This window comes from Pleurodeles waltl, chromosome 4_2 (assembly GCF_031143425.1).
Source record: "Pleurodeles waltl isolate 20211129_DDA chromosome 4_2, aPleWal1.hap1.20221129, whole genome shotgun sequence".
Lineage (NCBI taxonomy): Eukaryota > Metazoa > Chordata > Amphibia > Caudata > Salamandridae > Pleurodeles > Pleurodeles waltl.
Genome location: NC_090443.1, coordinates 554,051,367 through 554,068,367, shown reverse-complemented (window position 1 = coordinate 554,068,367; position 17,001 = coordinate 554,051,367). Strand labels below are relative to the sequence as shown.

General features: G+C 41.1%; 1 protein-coding gene across 3 annotated transcripts in view; it reads left to right on the top strand.

The window, feature by feature from the left end:
- TDRD5 (tudor domain containing 5) overlaps positions 1 to 17,001 on the top strand; it is a 1,060,335-nt gene that overhangs the window by 765,098 nt on the left and 278,236 nt on the right. The gene's annotated exons all lie outside the window — the stretch shown is intronic.

Here is a 17,001-nt window from a genome sequence, read left to right as displayed (position 1 = left end):
GGGAGTGATAGTCCTGCTGTATAAATTCCATATTCTATTATGATTTATTGTATCTGTCCACCCTTTCACTCACCCATTGATCAACCATTTCACTCACTCACACATCCATCCAGTCTTTTACTCATTCATCATTCTCCCATTTCACTTTAAGTGTAAGCCTTTTTCTGCTGTGTTGCAGACATGGCAGAGGCCCATCAAGGACCCCAGCCCTGATGTAGCTGCTAAAGCACGGGGTAGATGGTGTCCGACCAGTAGCACCATTCCATCCCGATCTTTGAGCTCTCCGTGGGCTCTTTAGTTCTGTAGTCTAGGATCATCAATGGGGGGGGAAGATTTATTAATCTCCCTCCTCTACTTCCAGGCATCCCTTAAACATGCTGAGCACTCTCATGTACACTCAAAAGTGAATCAAACAGCCTCTCAAGTACGAATTCAAGCTGTCTGAGTAAGCAGCAGAGTATTTTAGAATGCTCAAATCATCTGTTACATCTCTCTCAGACTGAAGGTCACATTGAGTGGCTAGATCCAACAGCCATTCTATACAAGATTCTAAAGAGAGATCTGTAAGAGACCAGATGCAGTGGTATTCTCTGTCCTCCACTTTAACACAGTGGACCACCACAAGCATTCCTTGGGCGCACTGCCAAGACAACGAACTGTGGACAATGAAATCTGTACTACAGATGTAATGCTGCAGTCTCATAGGAGCCTAGACCACAGCAAAAATCCCTTCGTAGCTAGACTACATTTGTTCCATATGCATTGGATTTTGTGATCTAAGATGTTGGGCTAAATGAGTATTGCCTTTCCCAGTTCAGGTCTGATCACTGCTGAGGCTTTGCAGGGAGTTCTTTCCAAAGCTACAAAATTCTGCTGACCATCTGGGCTCCACTCCACTTCTTTAACTTTTTTTATGCTGTGCCACCACATGAGTTGCAGTTATACCGATGCACATAATCTCTGCGTACTTTGCCTGTGGTGAGTTTGTCATTCATCACAGCATATTCACAGAGTTCTACACTTTTTTCGCCATTCCTGGCTACCGCAGCACAAACACACGCGGCTTCTCAGCCAGTCTCATTTCCACTGGCTCAGCAGCCTGTGACATTGCCGCTGTTATGTTTACCAACCTCTACATGCCACAGGAAATCTATGCACGCCAAGTTCCTATGCCCACTCACCAAGAGCCTTATTATATATAAGGTACACTTTCTCTGTTTGTGCCACGTTACACCTTTCAAAAGGTGCAGTGGGCGCAAACGCGGAAATTGTGCCCTATTATACAGAACTCATGCTATCCTGGGAGCAGGGCATTAAAGACAAATCTGGAGCCGCTGCTTCAAAACCTATCTGTGTTTCACAGTGCAGGTGGCATGCCGCATGCTCTTTCAAGAATGGAGAAAGAACCCCTTGCAAGCAGGACATTGGAGTGGGGAATGTTGAGGGTCCATGGAACCCCCTTTCCTCCCCAGAAGGCTGCCCTTAGGACACAGACTGAAAGGGCATGTTTTACATTTAGAGAAAATATTTTTTTAGTTTCTGAACTTCGTTTGCTAGTTGCGTGCTTCCTCTTGATAATCTGTAGCAACACACCAGGGCAAGGAACCCCTGCTGCCGAATTTACTCTCCCCACCCAGCTGCAAAACAAGATGAAAACACAGCTAGACAGCGACCCAAAACACTTCCCGAGTAAACGGGGAAAGCAAAATGCATGAACAACTCCTCAGCAGTGCCAGTCACAGGGTCCTCAAGATACAGTAGTTTGTTTTTCCAATTTGGCACTGAAAACCTGGATTATTGCTGCATTCTCAAGGGTTCCAGCTGCTAGATTCAAAGTGGGAAACCCTGAAGAAGACCTGTGTTCAGGACGAAACACGTTGGCTGATGTTGTTATGAAATATGTTCAAGAAAAAAGAAGAATAAAGAGAAGATAACAATGAAATTATATTGAATCATTGGACTTACGTGAATATATTTAAGTGGTGCACCATCAGAATATACATATTATATAGTTTCCTTCTTTAAGGATAGCACTTAGGCGGCAGGTGCTGTGATTTGTGCACACATTATTACAGAAACTGCAGTTTTGGCTTTTCTTTTGTTCATTATATAACTGGTGATATGGTTATGTGCATTTTTTAGTAACCTGCTGCCATTTTATTATTAATGCCATGTTTTACCTTTGTGCCCATGTTGATAATACGGCTTGGACGCAGAAGCAAAGTGATTCTGTCATTTGCGTGGGGCTCCGTCCCCATGCAAATATGGGAACACTCTTTCATGGTAGCACTGGTGGTACGTATGCACCAGAGCTATCAGTTTTCCATAAGAGGGCACACAAGCGTCTGCGGCCCCTTCTACAGTACCATTGTGCCCCAGGAGCGCACACCGTTTGTGCCCAGAATCATTTTCACAAATCCGGGTTTAGAAGATATTGCCAGCTAACAGTCCATTCTGGATCAAAATCATTTTGTTTTTCAATCAGACATTGCTCATCTTCACTGTCTAAGCCTCCTCCTTCAAGAATTCTCCACATTGATGATATTGCCACGTTTCATCAGGTCATGGTGAGAGATGAAAATAATTTAAACATTCCCATACCTAACAGTATGAAGAACTTCATCAGTAATTTTAGACATTGCATTGGTGCACTGCTTGACACCTCTTTCTTCCTCTAGTACTAAGCTTGTTAAAACCTGGAGTGAAACTTAATTTTGACTTCAGCAAGACCAGCACCAGCCATGCTGTAGGAAGAAGTTCAAACCGCTGATTAAGATCTGCTTTTTCTGTGTATTGATTTTCAATCGAATTCTGTTGGTTACTGCAGCAAGGAAACATCATCCTTCTTTTGCAGCATCTGCTGTGCCTCTTGAAAAGGAACTATTGTCAATAAGGTATGTGGAACCTATGAAGGCTGCTAGTGCCGCAACATTGCTTTAATGAAATGACTGTTCTTGGGGGATCCTCCCCAATGTTTAAGCGTCCAAAGGTTTTTAGAGACAGTAAAGAACCCCTTAACGGAGGCATGATGACATTGGACCAAGTCTTCAAAGTAGTAGATGATTCATCGGATCTGGCACCCCACAAATACTACCACAGCTTAGCCATGAGAGATTTGTCCTATCTCCAATATATAAGAATAAAGCCAGCAGCCCAGTAGAGAATTCTGAATCTGCCCTCCTTTATTTTGTGCCTATGCAGATGAGGAGATGCAGCACTTGAAGTCTGAGTTGTGGACCCTCAAGGCAATGCGCCTGTTTACTATAAGGGAATATCACAAAACTCAGTTCAAGCCCTTGAACTCTGCTAATTATAGCAGAAAGGGTTTATGAGTTCCATTCTAATTAAAAAGGGTCCATGCTCCTTTTTTGGAATGCATGGCAGTGGTGGCTGCACACCTCCAGAAGAGAAAGATCTTTACCCTTACCTGGACAACTGGCTCCTGAAAGCTTCCACTTCTCTGAATGACTGTGTCAATTCTACTTCGCCTATGCCTAAGAATAAATCACTTAGTCAAAATAGGTTGTATTGTAACTCATTATTAATTTGAAAGTGTGCTTGTGTACACATTCTCAATTCTGCTTAGATGGAGAGGTTTTCTTCCATCTGTTTGAAGTGTCACAATCTTCTAAAGACTGGACTTCACTGTTCTGCAGCTCTCTTCCTTCATTAGCGAAATGTGAGCAGCATAGGCTGTGTTAGGCTGCTAAATCCTTTGCTTGGGTTTAAAAATTGGCTTTTCTGAGTTCTAAAGTATGTTACATATATAGATTTTGTAGAAAGTGCACCTGGAACTCACATGTGAGCAGGGCACCTTGCGATGTGACTATGAGGATTACCCAGAAGGAGCACTCTTGTTACATGTATGTAACTATTCCTTCTTGCTGAACTGGTTATGTAATTGGAATATGCTTCTCATGAAAGGAATGTGGATGGTTGGCTGATTGTTAGTAAGGTAGTCTGGATAAGTAGCTGATAGTGCTGAGGAGAGGGAGAGGAAAACCAGGATCTCTATGGAAGGACTTCCAAAGGATGAGTTTAGAATATTATCTCCATAGATGGTAACCTTGAGAGAGCAAAATATGCCGATAAGGTTGATGTGGGGGAAGTTGTTGAAATCTGTTCACTTGAGTGATTTGAACAGTCATAAAAGTGAGGGTGAAGGTCTCATTACTGCCCCTGATGTCAAATGTGATCTAGTCCTTCTTCTCTTTCAAGAACTGATTGATAACATTACATTTGTCAGTTGACCTTGAGACAGGAGGTTTTGCTTCAGGAGACTGATGCAGTGTTTGACTGCCTTGAGTGATTTGCCTCTATTGTAAGCTTTGCTATGTGTGGTTTTGTAGAACATGGCTTTAGCATAAGTTATAGGAGCATTCATGCAGAGTGGAGTGCTTTGAGTGAGGTCATCAGAGGCTTTGGTCTATCTCCATATATTTTATAGTCTGTATTTTGCACTAATTCTCTGAGAGCCCTTGCGGGTCCCAAGGAATTTAAAGTTTGTCAAATCATTTATTCAGTGCTGCATTGGTGTTCACGTGGTTTTTCAGGATGGTGTTTTGTACAGTGCAGAATGTTTGATATCTTAGAGGGCTGGTGGATGTTGGATAGTTGATATTTTTGAAGACACAAGAAAAAATTCCAGTGAGCTCTAGGTTTCTTTTTCTTGCTTACGTTGGCCTTGATGTGTTGGTATGGGTTAAGGAAATGTTTGGTCCAGCTTGAGGAACTTGAGTGTTTGCACTGGATTGCTGTGTACGCATTTGAGAATGCCAATGGTTTTGCCCCTTAAGTGGGTTGGTTTGTGATTTTACTTAATATAGAACGTTTTGAGGTAAAGCACTTCCATTTATTATTGGAGAGGTTGAAGTCTTGGTGGAAAGTGATGCTGGGAGCAGGCTTGTGTAAATCTTTAGGAGGAGGAGATCCCTGCTCCGGCCTTTTAAGCAGGTCATGTGTTTGAGGTAGGTATGAGCCATATCTCTGTTGAAGAGTGCACCCAGGTTAGTTGTGTAATAACATCTGTGATACCTGGTGTATGGAGGACCGTTTAGTGGACGATGATAAGCAATGGAAGGTTTGTTCTTTTTGTAGGTTGTTACTTCTGGCCACAAAGGGCCTAATGTGTGTAAAGTATCAGGTTAGTTTTCATACACAGACACAATTGAAAGCAAAACTATTCAGGTCCATCTTTTAGATTTCATGCTTAAATTCGGAAGGCCAAGGCAGCATTAGTATCCAACCTGATTCATGCCATGATTGACATCTGTAATGAAGCCATGTGACATATTGTTCTGCTTTGCTTCAAACTAAGAGGAGAACGATGCCAAGAAATGCAGCACTCCTAGTTTAAGTAATTAATTTATTAAGGCACTTCTCAGATATCAAATAAAAGCACATGAAAATATGAACATGAGCATTTAACTTGAATGCAGTAAAAGACGTGTAAATACCAAAATACTCCCAGCATGTCACAAGCAGTATCACAAATCTTCACAGGAGCAGAATGACACCTTGAACATAATGCCTCTCTAAAGTTCTCAGTCCCCAACTACATTCTTATCTGGAGACTAAAAAACTCTTAGGGGGAAAAGGGGTTGGTGATGAAAGAAGAGACTGCCTCATCCTCTACTTTGCGCTCGTTTGTCACTTTGACTGTTGTTTTTGAGGACTCAGTGGTTATGTTACTCAAGCTGTAAGATAAAGCTAAACATTAATATTCTCTCTCACTAGGTCGTACCTTCACTATCCCTTTTAACTAGGATTAATCTTTTTTTTGATAAAATGTAACTTTTAGTGTGACCTACCCCAGTGTAGAGAGGCAGTAGCTTCTCTTCTGTGTTTGTAATTAATGGTAAAAATTGCAATGACATTTTTTTACTTGTGGAATTTTTGGAAATTAGATTATACAACTTATGTTTTCATACTCTTTTCCTCTTTAGCACAATGGGTTTGATTGAAAACAAGTATTGTAGGAGAAAACCTGCTCTTCACAATTTTTATATCACAGAAAACAAATGTTCTTGAAATAATTGCTCTTCCTGCTCTTCACAGTTTTCCCATGACTAAACCGAATTTTCTTGAAAATACTGCTCTTCCTGTTCTTTACAGTATTCTCATGACTAAAACGAATGTTCTACGAATTACTGCTCTTCGCCTTTTGCGTTTGACAGAAAACAAATGTTCTTGAAGATACTGTTCTTCCTGCTCTTTACTATTTTCTCATGACTAAAACAGATGTTCTAAGAAGTAAAGGTTTCTATGGCTTGAAAACTGAACTTTAAGAATTAATTCCCTCTCCCTCTCTCTTACTTGTGTGACTGCAATAATTGGCTCAGGAAAGCAAATGCACAACTTCTCCAGAAAGACTTCTGTGTCTCAAAATCTCAGTGAAGTGCACGAGCGCACGCACTTCATATCACTCACCTGTCCACAAAAGCTCCTCCAGCTGCAGCACTAACTAGAGCGGCAACTTTGACTCTTAGCGGCCACCATTTTGAGAGCTTCCAAGAAACTCTCCATAACAAAGTCTGCAGATTGTGCCGGTGTTGCCAACATTGAAGAACCCCCAAAACCTGGAGCAGGGGAGCCCGAGAAACTGAGGATTTCCTGACACAGAAGTTAAACAATAACGGGCATAAAAAGTGCAATACATCAACAGTATATATATATATATATATATATATATATATATATATGTATGTTCGGTGGCATGTGTAGCTGCAGATACACATGCTGTACATATCCTGCCATCTAGTGTTGGGCTCGGAGTGTTACAAGTTGTTTTTCTTCGAAGAAGTCTTTTCGAGTCACGAGATCGAGGGACTCCTCCCATTTCGGCTCCATTGCGCATGGGCGTCGACTCCATCTTAGATTTGTTTTCTTTCCGCCATCGGGTTCGGACGTGTTCCTCTTTGCTCCGTGTTTCGGTTCGGAAAGTTAGTGCCACACTCCATAAAGTTTCAATAGTGCATATTTATTCAAAATAAAAACCACCAACGCGTTTCAACTCCCCAAGGAGTCTTGTTCACAGTGAATGAGTCCCTTTTCCCTTTTGCTATTTATACTCAATGTCACTACATCATACACAATGCATTATGGATAATGTAGTTTACATATATTACAGTTAAAATTTAAATACGTAATTTTCTAAATTTAAAATTGAAAACTCCCATTCTCAATGTATAATGCTATTCACTTGTGTTCTTTTATGTTCTTCCATTCCTTTCTAATTTATGATTTGGTACTGATTGTGGTGCGGAAAAGATCGAAGAAGAAAAACTGGTGATAAATTTATCAGACCACATACTAACAAAGGAAGAAGAGAATGTATTAAACAAAGGTCTATCATTTTGTCCTGAACATCATATGGACAGGGTTGAAACCAAAATAGACACGTATAAGTTTATCAGAAAAATCAAGTTAGCAAAACATTTTAGTAAACATCAACCAAGATCTAGAGCTAAACAAAACACACAGAAAGAGGTGGGCTTAATAATCGATCAAATAGAAGATATGAAAGTTTGTTATGATCTAATGAATAATCTGGAAGATGATGAGATGACATCAAATCAGATATTGGAAACAATGGGAATATCGACAAACATTCACAAATATAGCCATTTTAAACCAGCTTCAAAATGTTGTCCCGTCCTAACTCCAGGAAACAAAGTGGATTTATTTTATGAAATGGTTATTAATGATTTGGAGAAATTAGAATATGTTAAATCTTCCAAAAGAGGTGAAAATGTAACCATAACTGAACGGAAAGCTTTACAACAATTGGCGGATAATGAAAATATTATTATCAAACCTGCAGACAAGGGAGGAAATATTGTGATCCTCAACTGAAATTACTATGTCACAGAAGCAATGAGACAAATAAATGATAAAGAGAGTTATGAAAAATTGAGAAACGATCCCACTAATCACATACAGGAGTTGATTACAAAGAAGTTGGAAAAATGGTGGAATGAATCTTTGATTAATGAAGAAGAATTTAAATATCTTAATCCAAGTCATCCGACTCTGTCTACCATTTACTTTCTTCCAAAGATCCACAAAACATTAAAAAAGCCCCCAGAAAGACCTATTATTTCTGGTTGTGGATCGTTATTCGAAAATATATCTAGATATGTTGATTACTGGTTTACTTGATTAATTGGTTTCTTCTCTTAATTCGTATATTAAGGATACGGGAGACTTCTTGCGAACAATAGATGACATTCAATGGCAATCAGGCTATAAGTTAGTGATAGTGGATGCAGTGTCACTATACACATCAATCAGACATGAAGTAGGGTTAAATGTATTGAAGTTCTTCTTATGACAAAGAAAAATTGAAGAAAAAAGCCATTCGGAAATGTTAGTGGAGATGGTGAAGCTATGTCTGAACAACAATATTTTTGTATTTGACAAAAACATTTATAAGCAAGTGCGAGGAACTGCCATGGGTATTTCTCTCTCTCCAAGTTATGCCAACCTAACTTTGGGCTGGTGGGTGAGGGAAATAGCATGGCAGGATGGATACTCCGATTATCCGGACAAGGTAGTCTTATGGCTACGTTATATAGATGACTTGTTTTTGATTTGGAATGGTACTAAGGAGGAATTTGCAATGTATTTCAAAATCTTAAATGAGAATGAATGTGGTTTGAGCTTTACTTATGACATCGATGATAAACAAATTGATTTCTTAGACATTAGAGTATATTTAGAGAACGACCAAATCAATACAACTGTATTTAGAAAAGTAACATCCACTAATAGTGTCTTACATGGGAACAGTTTTTACCCAAAACCATTGATAAAGAGTATTCCATTTGGTGAATTTCTAAGAATGAGACGGAACTGCTCCAATGATAAAGAAATGGATAAACAATTTAGTGTGGTGCTAAAACAATTTATGCGCCGTGGATATTTAAGAACAAATGTTGAATTAAGTGAGAAGAGGGCTAAAATGATATCTTGACAGGAAACATTGATAGATAAGGGTGCAAAAAGAGGAAGTGATAAGGAGGAAATGTGTCCTCGTCTAATTCTCACCTATAATAAGGAAAGTAAGGACATAGAAACAATATTTAGAGAACATTGGAAAATACTGAGAAGTGATCAGGATTTAGCAAGGAGAATAGTCTGCAAACCACAAATATCATATGAGAAGTCACGCTCATTGAATGACATATTGATAAAAAGCCACTATGTGGCACCAATTTCAAGGAATTGGTATAAGGACGAGGCGACTGTCTTTTACAAATGCAATAAATGCAAAGTGTGTCAGATTGCAAGAAATACTAAAACTTAAATGGACTATAGTGGCAAGGCCATACACATTTCACAGAGAATTACTTGTGACAGTCAATATGTAGTTTATATGCTTGAATGTGAGTGTGGTTTGAGATATATTGGTAGTACAATATGTCCGCTTAAGAAAAGGATTTTAGAACACACTAGAGCCATTACTAATCAAGACACGAGCTACACAATGGCAAAACATTTTGCGAGATCACACACTAACAATTGGAGATCGCTAAGATTCATGGGAATAGTACAAATGAAAAAGAGTGGGAGAGGGGGTGACAGAATTCGAAAGTTACAACAAATGGAGAGTAAATTCATTATTCAGCTCCGCACTAAAATGCCTTATGGACTGAATATGGATGAGGAATTACATGTGCATTTGTGATTTCGTAATATGGATAAATACATGGGAATAATGGTAACCATGTAGGGTGGTTACTGATCAATACTACTAAACTATATAATATTCCTGTCAAATAACGATAGTCATCAAGTCGGAGAGAAAAGGTATTCATTGATGTTTGTATGGAACTAATAGAATAGAATAAAATAAGATACAAGAAAAAATATTGTAAAAACTATTATAAGGAATGAATTTAATAAATCTCTTAAGACCAATGCAGGCACATAATTATAGCTGCTTGACCGGAATATGCTGTAATATAAGATTGACACTATTTCTTTATACATATATAAAAAATGAAATAGATGTTAAAGGGTAAATAGTGTCATACATGTACACTTGAAATAGTGAAAATGAATTAGTAGTAAATTGAATCAGTACGAAATCATAAATTAGAAAGGAATGGAAGAACATAAAAGAACACACGTGAATAGCATTATACATGGAGAATGGGAGTTTTTAATTTTAAATTTAGAAAATTACGTATTTTAATTTTAACTGTAACATATGTAAACTACATTATCCATAATGCATTGTGTATGATGTAGTGACATGGAGTATAAATGGGAATAGGGACCCATTCACTGTGAACAAGACTCCTTGGGGAGTTGAAACGCGTTGGTGGTTATTTTGAATAAATATGCACTGTTGAAACTTCGGTGAATACTTTTGGTGATTTTTATTCTTCGAGACTGGTCCTCTCCGTCACCGGCAGTTGAGTGCGCCACCCAGCAACTTTCAGACCACTTTTGTTTGAGGATATATCTATATTTTCGATGGCATGTGTGGCTGCAGGTACACATGCTGTGCATTATCCTGCCATCTAGTGTTGGGCTCGGAGTGTTACAAGTTGTTTTTCTTCGAAGAAGTCTTTTCGAGCCACGAGACCGAGGGACTCCTCCCTTTCGGCTCCATTGCGCATGGGCGTTGACTCCATCTTAGATTGTTTTCCCCGCAGAGGGTGAGGTAGGAGTTGTGTATATAGTAAAGGTGCCCATGCAATGGAGTAAGTATGTATGTACATAATGTGTATAAAAAGAAAATAGTATATATTTACAAATTTACAAATATACAAGTTTTATCAACATAAACGGATACAGGCTCCTGGGGAGGCGGGAGGGCGCATGTGCATCTGCAGCGTCTCATGCCACGAACAGATGTACACTGGGTAAGTGACATTTTCCGTTCAATGGCATGTGTAGCTGCAGATACACATGCTGTGCATAGACTAGTAAGCAGTTATCTCCCCAAAAGCGATGGCTTAGCCTGTAGGAGTTGACGTTGTCTGAAATAATGTTCGTAATACAGCCTGTCCTACTGTGGCTTGTTGTGTTGCTAACACATCTACACAGTAATGTTTTGTGAATATGAGGCGTAGACCATGTGGCTGCCTTACACATTTTTGTCATAGGTATATTTCCTAGAAAGGCCATTGTGGCGCCCTTCTTTCTAGTGGAGTGTGCTTTTGGCGTAATAGGTAGCTCTCTTTTTGCTTTAATATAGCAGGTTTGAATACATTTCACTATCCATCTGGCAATGCCTTGTTTGGATATTGGATTTCCTGCATGAGGTTTTTGGAAGGCTACAAACAATTGCTTTGATTTGCGAAACTGTTTTGTTCTATCAATGTAATACATTAGTGCTCTTTTAATGTCTAACATATGTAAGGCTCTTTCAGCTACTGAGTCTGGTTGTGGAAAAAAGACTGGGAGTTCCACTGTTTGGTTTAGGTGGAACGGTGATATAAGGGTCTCATGCCACGAACAGATGTACACTGGGTAAGTGACATTTTCCTTATATATGTATATATATATATGTTCGATGGCATGTGTAGCTGCAGATACACATGCTGTGCATATCCCGCCATCTAGTGTTGGGCTCGGAGTGTTACAAGTTGTTTTTCTTCGAAGAAGTCTTTTCGAGTCACGAGATCGAGGGACTCCTCCCCTTTCGGCTCCATTGCGCATGGGCGTCGACTCCATCTTAGATTGTTTTCTTTCCGCCATCGGGTTCGGACGTGTTCCTCTTCACTCCGTGTTTCGGTTCGGAAAGTTAGTTAAATCTCGGAAAATGCGACGGTATTGTTTGCGTTCGCTATCGGGTTAGTTAAAACAGATCAACACCGAATTTTGGAGAGCTCCGGTGGCCCTTCGGGGTTTCGATTCCCCGGCGGGGCCTGGTCGGCCCGACCTCATGCGTTTTCAAGGCTAATGGAACGGACCCCATTCCGCTTCTGCCCTGAATGCCACAACAAGTATCCTTACACAGATCAGCATCTGGTCTGTAATTTGTGTTTGTCTCCCGAACACAAAGAGGATACCTGCGAGGCCTGTCGAGCGTGTTGAGGAAAACGCTAAGAGACCAGAGAGCAAGAAGACTTCAGATGGCGTCGGCAGGACACCAACAATTGGAGGAAGAGGAAACCTTCTCCATCGCGGATTCAGACGAGGCCGAAACCCAACAGACGCCGAAAACCGTGAGTAGAACACCCCTGGCCAAAACTCACAGAAAATACATAAAAGCCCAGGGGACGCCACCGCCAGCAGGCCATGGCTTAACCCGAAAATTAGGTGACCAGCCAACGGCACCGAAAAAGGGCACGCACGTGTTGAAGTCATCCGACTCCGGTCGAGATACCGGCACAGAACAGGCTCGACCCGAGACACCGGGTCAGAGCAATCTCGGCATCGAGAAACCGGCACCGAGAAATCGGAACAATGAAAGCCAAAAAAGTGTCTTGGGAGCCGAAAAAGACGGTTGAAAAAGTTTCGAAACCGAAACATCCGGCTTCGGAGCCGAAACCAAGTTCATACACTGAGGAGCAGGGACTGTCCTCACAATTGCAAGGACACAAATTTGGCCAGGAGCTAGAGGCAGGGGAGCCAGATTACACGCAAAGAAGGCTCCACATTCAAAAAGAGACAGGGAGAATAAGAACTCTCCCTGCAATCTGAATGAAAAGGAAACTTGCTTTCCAAGAGAAAGACAAACAGCCACAAGCAAAGGTGGCAAGACAAGTAACTCCGCCACCGTCACCACATCGCTCACCACAACCATAACCAATGGCCACTCCACCAATGATGCAATCCCCAACGCATACAGGATTGAGCCAAGATGACCCTGACGCATGGGATCTTTATGATGCGCCTGTATCAGATAACAGTCCTGACTGCTACCCAGCGAGGCCATCACCACCTGAGGACAATACTGCTTACACACAGGTGGTGTCCAGAGCAGCCGCATTTCACAATGTCACCATGCATGCAGAACCAATTGAAGATGACTTTTTGTTTAATACTCTGTCGTCCACACATAATCAGTACCAGAGTCTCTCTATGTTACTGGGAATGTTGAAACACTCCAAACAAGTCTTTCAAGTGCCTGTGAAAGGCAGGGCCATCACTCCGAGGGTGAAAAAAAGTACATACCACCACCAACAGACCCTGTGTACATCACACAGCAATTAACACCGGACTCAGTGATAGTAGGTGCAGCTCGGAAAAGAGCAAACTCACACACATCGGGAGATGCACCACCACCCGACAAGGAAAGTCGCAAGTTCGACGCAGCGGGGAAAAGTGTTGCGACACAGGCAGCCAACCAATGGCGCATTGCCAATTCACAGGCCTTGCTATCGAGATACGATAGAGCTCATTGGGACGAAATGCAACACTTCATCGAGCATTTACCCAAAGAATTCAAAAAGCGTGCGCAACAAGTGGTGGAAGAGGGCCAGAGTATCTCTAATAATCAGATACGGTCGGCAATGGATGTAGCAGACACAGCTGCAAGAACTGTAAATACAGCAGTCACCATACGGAGACACGCATGGCTACGCACCTCAGGATTCAAGCCAGAAATTCAACAAGCGGTGCTGAATATGCCTTTCAATGGACAGCAGTTGTTTGGGCCGGAAGTGGACACTGCTATTGAGAAACCTAAAAAGGACACAGATACGGCCAAGGCCATGGGCGCACTCTACTCCCCACAGAGCAGAGGCACATTTTGCAAAACACAGTTCAGAGGGGGGTTTCGGGGACAGAGCACAGAACCCTCAACCTCACAAACAAGGCACACATACCAGAGCCAGTATCAGAGGGGAAGTTTTCGGGGACAATACAAAGGGGGACAGTTCCCTAAAACTAGAGGGAAGTTCCAAAGTCCCAAGACACCGCAAAATAAACAGTGACTCCAGTGTCACAAATCCCCAACACATAACACCAGTGGGGGGGGGGACTAACAAATTTTAACCAAAACTGGGAGGAAATAACAACAGACATGTGGGTCCTAGCCATTATCCAACATGGTTATTGCATAGAATTCCTAAAATTCCCTCCAAATGTCTCACTGAAAACACACAACATGTCCAAACAACACATGGATCTATTACAACTGGAGGTCCAATCGTTGTTACAAAAAGACGCAATGGAACTAGTACCCAATCCTCAGAAAGGAACGGGTGTTTACTCCCTGTACTTTCTCATACCCAAAAAAGACAAAACTCTAAGACCTATCTTAGATCTCAGAACACTAAATCTTTACATCAAATCAGATCACTTTCACTTGGTGACACTTCAAGACGTAATCCCCTTGCTCGAACAATAAGACTACATGACAACATTAGACCTCAAGGATGCGAATTTCCATATACCCATACATCCTTCCCACAGAAAATACTTAAGATTTGTAATCCAAGGGGTACATTACCAGTTCAAAGTGCTGCCATTCGGGATAACAACAGCGCCAAGAGTCTTTACAAAATGCCTTGCCGTAGTGGCAGCCCATATCAGAAAAAAGCAAATACATGTGTTCCCGTATCTGGATGATTAGTTAATCAAAACCAATACGCATGAACGGTGTTCTCAACACACAAAATACGTTATAGAAACCCTTCACAAGCTAGGGTTCCCACTCAACTACCAAAAATCACACCTAAAGCCGTGTCAAATACAACAGTACTTAGGAGCAACAATCAACACAAAAAAAGGGATTGCCACTATAAGTCCACAAAGGGTACAGGCATTCCAAAACATAATACAGGCCATGCACCCAAACCAAAGGTTCCAGGTAAAATTAGTGATGAAACTACTATGCATGATGTCCTCATGCATAGCCATTGTCCCAAACGCAAGATTACACATGCGGCCCTTACAACAGTGCCTAGCATCACAATGGTCACAAGCACAGGGTCAACTTCAAGATCTAGTGTTGATAGACCGCCAAACATACACCTCGCTTCAATGGTGGAATACTATAAATTTAAACCAAGGGCGGCCTTTCCAAGACCCAGTGCCTCAATACGTGATCATAACATATGCTTCCATGGTAGGGTGGGGAGCACACCTCAACCAACACAGCATCCAGGGACAATGGGACACTCAACAGAAACAACTTCATATAAATCACTTAGAACTACTAGCAGTATTTCTAGCATTGAAAGCATTTCAACCACTAATAACCCACAAACACATTCTTGTCAAAACAGACAACATGACAGCAATGTATTATCTGAACAAACAGGGTGGGACACACTTGACACAATTGTGTATCTTAGCTCAAAAGTTATGGCATTGGGCGATTCACAACCACATTCGCCTAATAGTGCAATTCATACCAGGAATTCAAAACCAGTTAGCCGACAATCTCTCTCGGGATCACCAACAGATCCACGAATGGGAAATTCATCCCCAGATACTACAAACTTACTTCCAAAGATGGGGAACACCGCAAATAGACCTATTTGCAACAAAAGAAAACGCAAAATGCCAAAACTTCGCGTCCAGGTACCCACAGCCTCACTCTCAAGGCAATGCCTTATGGATGAGTTGGTCAGGGATATTTGCATACGTTTTTCCCCCTCTCCCACTCCTTCCGTATCTAGTAAACAAATTGAGTCAAAACAAACTCAGACTAATACTGATAGCACCAACTTGGGCACAACAACCTTGGTACACAACACTACTAGACCTATCAGTAGTGCCTCATATCAAACTGCCAAACAGACCAGATCTGTTAACTCAACACCAACAACAGATCAGACACCCGAATCCAGCATCACTACATCTAGCGATTTGGCTCCTGAAATCTTAGAATTCGGACATCTAGACCTTACACAAGAATGCATGGAAGTCATAAAACAGGCTAGGAAACCAACCACAAGACATTGCTACGCAAATAAGTGGAAAAGGTTTGTTTATTACTGCCATAATAATCAAATCCAACCATTACACGCATCTGCAAAAAACATCGTAATCTACCTACTACACTTACAAAAGTCCAAGTTAGCTTTTTCATCCATTAAAATACATCTCACAGCAATTACGTCTTATCTGCAAATTACGCATTCAACTTCATTATTCAGAATCCCAGTCACAAAAGCATTTATGGAGGGGTCTGAAAAGGATTATCCCACCGAGAACACCACCAGTTCCTTCGTGGAACCTCAACATCGTATTAACACGACTCATGGGTCCACCATTTGAACCCATGCACTCATGTGAGATACAATACTTAACATGGAAAGTAGCCTTTCTAATAGCTATCACATCTCTCAGAAGAGTAAGTGAAATACAAGCCTTTACCATACAAGAACCCTTTATACAGATACACAAACATAAAGTAGTTTTACGCACAAATCCTAAATTCTTACCTAAAGTCATATCACCGTTCCACTTAAATCAAACAGTGGAACTCCCAGTGTTCGTCCCAGAACCAGATTCTGTAGCTGAGAGAGCATTACATACATTAGCCATCAAAAGGGCACTAATGTACTACATTGATAGAGCCAAACAGATTCGCAAAACAAAACAATTGTTTGTTGCTTTCCAAAAACCTCATACAGGGAATCCAATATCCAAACAAGGCATTGCCAGATGGATAGTTAAATGTATTCAAACCTGTTATATAAAAGCAAAAAGAGAACTGCCTATTACACCAAAGGCACACTCCACTAGAAAGAAGGGTGCCACCATGGCCTTTCTAAAAAACATACCAATGACTGAAATCTGTAAGGCAGCCACATGGTCTACGCCTCATACATTTACCAAGCATTACTGTGTGGATGTGTTAACAACACAGCAAGCCACAGTAGGACAAGCAGTATTAAGGACATTATTTCAAACAACTTCAACTCCTACAGGCTAAACCATCGCTTTTGGGGAGATAACTGCTTACTAGTCTATGCACAGCATGTGTATCTGCAGCTACACATGCCATCGAAAGGAAAATGTCACTTACCCAGTGTACATCTGTTCATGGCATGAGACGCTGCAGATTCACATGCGCCCTCCCACCTC